Source organism: Arachis duranensis, chromosome 9, assembly GCF_000817695.3.
Source record: "Arachis duranensis cultivar V14167 chromosome 9, aradu.V14167.gnm2.J7QH, whole genome shotgun sequence".
Lineage (NCBI taxonomy): Eukaryota > Viridiplantae > Streptophyta > Magnoliopsida > Fabales > Fabaceae > Arachis > Arachis duranensis.
In genome coordinates, this window is record NC_029780.3 from 67,997,207 (window position 1) to 68,003,349 (window position 6,143).

Sequence of the window (6,143 nt, forward strand, 5' to 3'; positions counted from 1 at the left end):
ATTGGCGAGTTAAGAATTTATTAATAGGGATACGTTGCAAGTACAGTCCTTAACCAACCAAAAATCCGCTTATCAATTTAAAAAGGGTTGTCACAATATTGAAAATTAAAATACTGGGAGTATGAATCCCAGGTCGTCTCCCAACGAGTTGCAGAGAGATGCGCTATTTCATCAATCGGGTGTTTTCAAAAATGGTTGAGTTGATAAACAGAAATTTAAATTAGAGAATTTAATTAATTTTAAATAAAAGCCTTGACTGGGGGTGGATTAGTTGGAAGCCCTATTCTTGTTGAAATACTCTCAAGATTAATTAATAATTGGAAGTTACTCTGCTTAGTTAACCCTTACTTGGTAAAGGAAAGTCAAGGAAGTTGAAAATCGGTTTCTAGTCATAAGTCCTAATCCTCTCCCTTGGGAAGGACTAGAGTTAATGATTAGAGGGTGATTCAACAATAAAGCCAATTATAATTTTTCTCTTGAGTAGTTCAACTCGAGGGTTCCTTTCAATCATCCCCCGATCAAGTCATGGAACTACTCACTCATCATAATTATAAAATTCACAGAATTAATGGTAAAAATAAAAGAAGAAATGATAAACAATAATAAAAGGATTAATTGAAAATAAAAATAGTCTATATTAATAACTTCTAAAAATAAGCCAAAGTCAACTCTAGAGGGATTAAAAATATGGAAGAATAAATATAAAAAGTAGAAAACAAAATAAGATGACTAGTACCGGAGGTAGACTATTCTCAAAAGCTAAAGCCAAAATTTTCCAATGCTAATTATGAATGTTCAAGTGAGTGAAAAACCTAGGGGAGGAGTAAATCCAGATCTAAAACTAAAAATTATGCAGAATGAATTGTGTCTCTCGTTTCTGCATGTTCCCTGACTCTAGTTTGTAATTCCGGGCCGAAAACTGGGTTGAAATCCGGCACAAAAACTCTGCCAGCGACTTCTGAAATTCTGCAGATCGCGCACGTCACACGGACGCGTCATTCACGCAGACACGTTATTCGGCGTTTTTCTTTTCCATGTGGGCGCGTCGTCCATGCCTCCGCGTCGCTTCTGCTTTTCCAATCCGGGCGTCCGCGTCACTCATGCGGCCGCGTCACTGCAAATTCCTCTCTTCCACGCAGTCGCGTAACTTCTCGCTGGTCATCTCCTCAGTTTCTTGTATTCCTTCCATTTTTGCAAGCTTTCTTCCCGATCTCTCACTCATTCATGCCCTATAAAGCCTGAAACACTTAACACACAGATCACGGCATCGAATGGAATAAAGGGGGATTAAAATACCTAATTAAAGGTCTCCAGGAAGTAAGTTTTCAATCATGTAATAATTTTAGGAAGTAAATATAAATGCATGCTAATTATATGAATAAGCAGGTAGAGACCATGATAAAACCACACAATTAAACACATTGTAAACCATAAAATAGTGGTTTATCAACCTCCCCACACTTAAACATTAGCATGTCCTCATGCTTAGTTGAAGGAGATAGAATAAATGAGTAGGAACATGTAAAAACTCATACAATGCAATGCAACCTATATATGTGAATGCAACTATATGATTCTTGTCCACTTGATCAAGAATAAATAAGCTCTTCAAAACAATTACAAATCAAGCCCCACTAATTCAATTCTCATATAGTAAGAACAGATAAAGATGCAAGAAGGTAGCTCATGAAAGCAGGGAACATAGAATTTTAAGCATTGAACCCTCACTGATGATGTATGTATATTCTAATCTCTCCAGTGTATAGGGTAATCACTCTATCCTTCTCTAATTATGGTCCCTAAATTTTGTTCTTCTCCTAACCAATCAACAACAATTAATATACCAATGCAGCATCATGAGGTCTTTTCAAGATTGTAATGGGGCCAAGGTAAAGGTAAGGATACATATATGGTTAAGTGAGCTTATAAATTGAATCTTTAATTAACTCAAGCTTTAACATAACCTATATATATTTTATATAACTTTGGAGTTCGTACTTAGCTACCCAGAATTCTCTTTCACATTCCATACTCATGTATCAACTGTTCATTTTAATTCTATTATACATGCTTGACCTTTGAATTCTTAACTCAACATTGGGGTAATTTTGTCCCCTTATTCATTTATTAAATAATAATTTTTTTTACATAACATAAAAATAAACATAGCTAATCAATGCACATAGATTTTTTTTTATTCTTATAGTTTCACATGAGTAGGTGTCCAAATTCCCATTATATTATCATGATACACTCCCTTATTATCCTTTGTTCTCACAATTTCCCATACTTAATTAGCACACACAATTCTATTTTAAGCTAACCAAAGATTCAAATTAGGGTATATAATTGTTTTTTCCACTTAAGGCTAGTAATGTGGTAAATTATAGAACAAATAGGATTTAAAGGCTCAAAGTGGCTAACAAAGGTAATTAAAAGGGTAGGCTTAATGTGGATAAGTGAGCTAAACAATTAATGGCCTCAATCATATGCAGCATATAAATATATTAAACATTGGACATATAGGATGGAGCAAAATATAGATTACAATTATAGAGAAGTAAACACACAAGAATAAAACAAATATGGTTAAATAATGTAACCATGCATAAAGGCTCAATTCTCACAGGTTGTGTGTTCTTTAGCTTTAAAAATCATGTTCCAAATACAACTTCAAGAAAATTTAACATAAGAGTTTTAATTAAAATTAGTGAAATTTTTGTTCCAAAAAAAATTAGAGTCTTAGAAGAAACTTATTATCTTTTCAATCAAGTAGAACATGCATGCAACTAATCTATTATTATGCAATTTATCCTATTCTAAAAAGAAAAACTAACTAAATATCCTAATTTATTGGTGTTTAAGGAAGAAAAATTACCTCCGGAAGTCAGGTACTGACCGACCTCCCCACACTTAAGGATTTGCACCGTCCTCGGTGCCATCTGTCAAGAACAATGGTTGGCTGGTGGCAGTGTCTCCACAGTCGGGACCATCGTGGCTCCCTATGCTGGTGAAAGAAGTGGAGTCTGGAGTGCCTGGATCGTTATCGGATTTGTGATTGCCTGTAAGGAGCTCCTTGAGGTATTTGAAACGGCGTTGGTTGTGGCACTCTCGGAGCTTTGCTTTCTATTCTTGTTGGTCCAACCACTTCAGTATTTGATGCAGCAGCTGACTAGTAGATGGTGGAGGAACTGCAACATCCTCGGTGGACAAGCTGGTAGTGGCAAGTGGTGGCCTGAGATATCTCCCGTTGGGGACATACTGATCATCCCGTGGAAGTATGGCTTTGGTGTCTCCAGCTCTGTAGGGGGCTCCGGCTACTGAGATAAGATCAGAGACCAAGGTGGGGAAAGGTAGGTTGCCCGTGATCTGCACGTGTTCCATAGTATTCCGGATATGTCTCGATAAATTTAGAGGCTGGTCTGTGAGGATGCACCAAAGTAGAACGGCCATGTCTGCCGTGAAGGAGGACTCACGAGTACTCGGGAAGACGTAATAGGACATAATCTGTGCCCATACATGAGCCTCTAAGGTAAGTGCGAAAGCCGAGATTCCCTTAGGATGGGAACGATGGTATCCAAAGATCCATTTGTTGCCAGGTTGGGCGATAACTCTGAGAACAACGTCTGGTGGACGAAATTGTGATCATCAACAATGGCTCCAAAGACTTGGTACTCTTAAATATGAATCACACTTTGTCACAACTCTGCACAACTAACCAGCAAGTGTACTGGGTCGTCCAAGTAATACCTTACGTGAGTAAGGGTCGATCGCACAGAGATTGTTGGTATGAAGCAAGCTATGGTCATCTTGTAAATCCCAGTCAGGCGGACTCAACTATATTAAGAGATTATTGGATTTACGAATAATAATAATAAATTAAACAGAAAATAAAGATAGAGTTACTCATGTAATTCAATGATGGGAATTTCAGATAAGTGTATGGAGGTGCTGTGTTCCTTCCGAATCTCTGCTTTCCTACTACTTTAATCCAATCTTTGTCACTCCTTTCTATGGCAAGCTGTATGTAGGGCATCACTGTTGTCAATGGCTACATCCCATCCTCTCAGTGAAAATGGTCCAAATGCTCTATCACAGCACAGCTAATAATCTGTCGGTTCTCGATCATGTTGGAATAGAATCCCTTAATTCTTTTGCGTTTGTCATCACGCCCAGCAATCGCGAGTTTGAAGCTCATCACAGTCATTCAATTCCGGAATCCTACTCGAAATACCACAGACAAGGTTAGAATTTCCGGATTCCCATGAATGCCGCCATCAATTCTAGCTTATACCACGAAGATTCTGATTAAGGAATCCAAGAGATATGCGCCCGGTCTAAGGTGTAACGGAAGTGGTTGTCAGTCACGCGTTCATAGGTGAGAATGATGATGAGTGTTACGGATGATCACATTCATCATGTTGAAGTGCAACGAATATCTTAGAATAGGAATAAGTCGAATTGAATAGAAAATAGTAGTAATTGCATTGAAACTCGAGGTACAGCAGAGCTCCACACCCTTAATCTATGGTGTGCAGAAACTCCACCGTTGAAAATACATAAGTGATGAAGGTTTAGGCATGGCCGAATGGCCAGCCCCCATGAAAGACCGAATGGTCAAAAGAACTAGATAGTCCAAGACGTCTAATAAACTAGTACAAAGTTCTATTTATGCTAAACTAGCTACTAGGGTTTAAAGAAGTAAGTAATTGATACATAAATTCACTTCCGGGGCCCACTTGGTGTGTGCTTGGGCTGAGCTTGATCTATCCTCGAGCTGAGGCTTCTCTTAGAGTTGAACACCAAGTTGTAACGTGTTTTGGGCGTTCAACTCTGGTTCGTGATGTGTTTCTGGCGTTTGACTCCAGAATGCAGCATGGAACTGGCGTTGAACGCCAGTTTACGTCATCTAATTACAAATAAAGTATGGAATATTATGTATTGCTGGAAAGCTCTGGATGTCTACTTTCCAACGGCATTAAGAACGCGCCATTTGAAGTTCTGTAGCTCCAGAAAATCCATTTTGAGTGCAGGAAGGTCAGATTCCAACAGCATCAGCAGTCCTTTGTCAGCCTCCTATCAGAGTTTTGCTCAGGTCCCTCAATTTCAGCCAGAAAATACCTGAAATCACAGAAAAACACACAAACTCATAGTAAAGTCCAGAAATGTGAATTTAGCATAAAAACTAATGAAAACATCCCTAAAAGTAACTATATCATACTAAAAACTACCTAAAAACAATGCCAAAAAGCGTATAAATTATCCGCTCATTACAACACCAAACTTAAATTGTTGCTTGTCCCCAAGCAACTGAAGATCAATTAGGATAAAAAGAAGAGAATATACTATAAATTCCAAAATATCAATGAATATTAATTCTAATTAGATGAGCGGCTTTTCAGATTGTGACTCAGCTTTGCTAGAGTCCCCAGTTAGAGGTGTCCAGAGCTCTTAAGCACTCTCTTTTTGCTTTGGATCACGACTTTAACCACTCAGTCTCAAGCTTTTCACTTGGACCTGCATGCCACAAGCACATGGTTAGGGACAGCTTGATTTAGCCGCTTAGGCCTGGATTTTATTTCCTTGGGCCCTCCTATCCATTGATGCTCAAAGCCTTGGATCCTTTTTTACCCTTGCCTTTTAGTTTTAAGGGCTATTGGATTTTTCTGCTTGCTTTTTCTTTTTCTTTCTATTTATTTTTCGCCACTTTTTTTTCGCAAGCTTTTGCTTTTTCACTGCTTTTTCTTGCTTCAAGAATCAATTTTCATGATTTTTCAGATTGTCAATAATATTTCTCTTTGTTCATCATTCTTTCAAGAGCCAACAATTTTAACATTCATAAACAACAAGATCAAAAATATGCACTGTTTAAGCATTCATTCAGAAAACAAAAAGTGTTGTCACCACATCAATATAATTAAATTAAATTTAAGGACAATTTTCGAAATTTATGTACTTCTTGTTCTTTTGAATTAAAAACATTTTTCATTTAAGAGAGGTGAAGGATTTATGGAATTTATTCATAGCTTTAAGACATAGTTACTACATACTAATGATCATGAGGTTGAGACACAAAACATAGATAAAAACGAAAAACAGAAAAAAATAAGAACAAGGAATGAATCCACCTTAGTGGCGTCTTT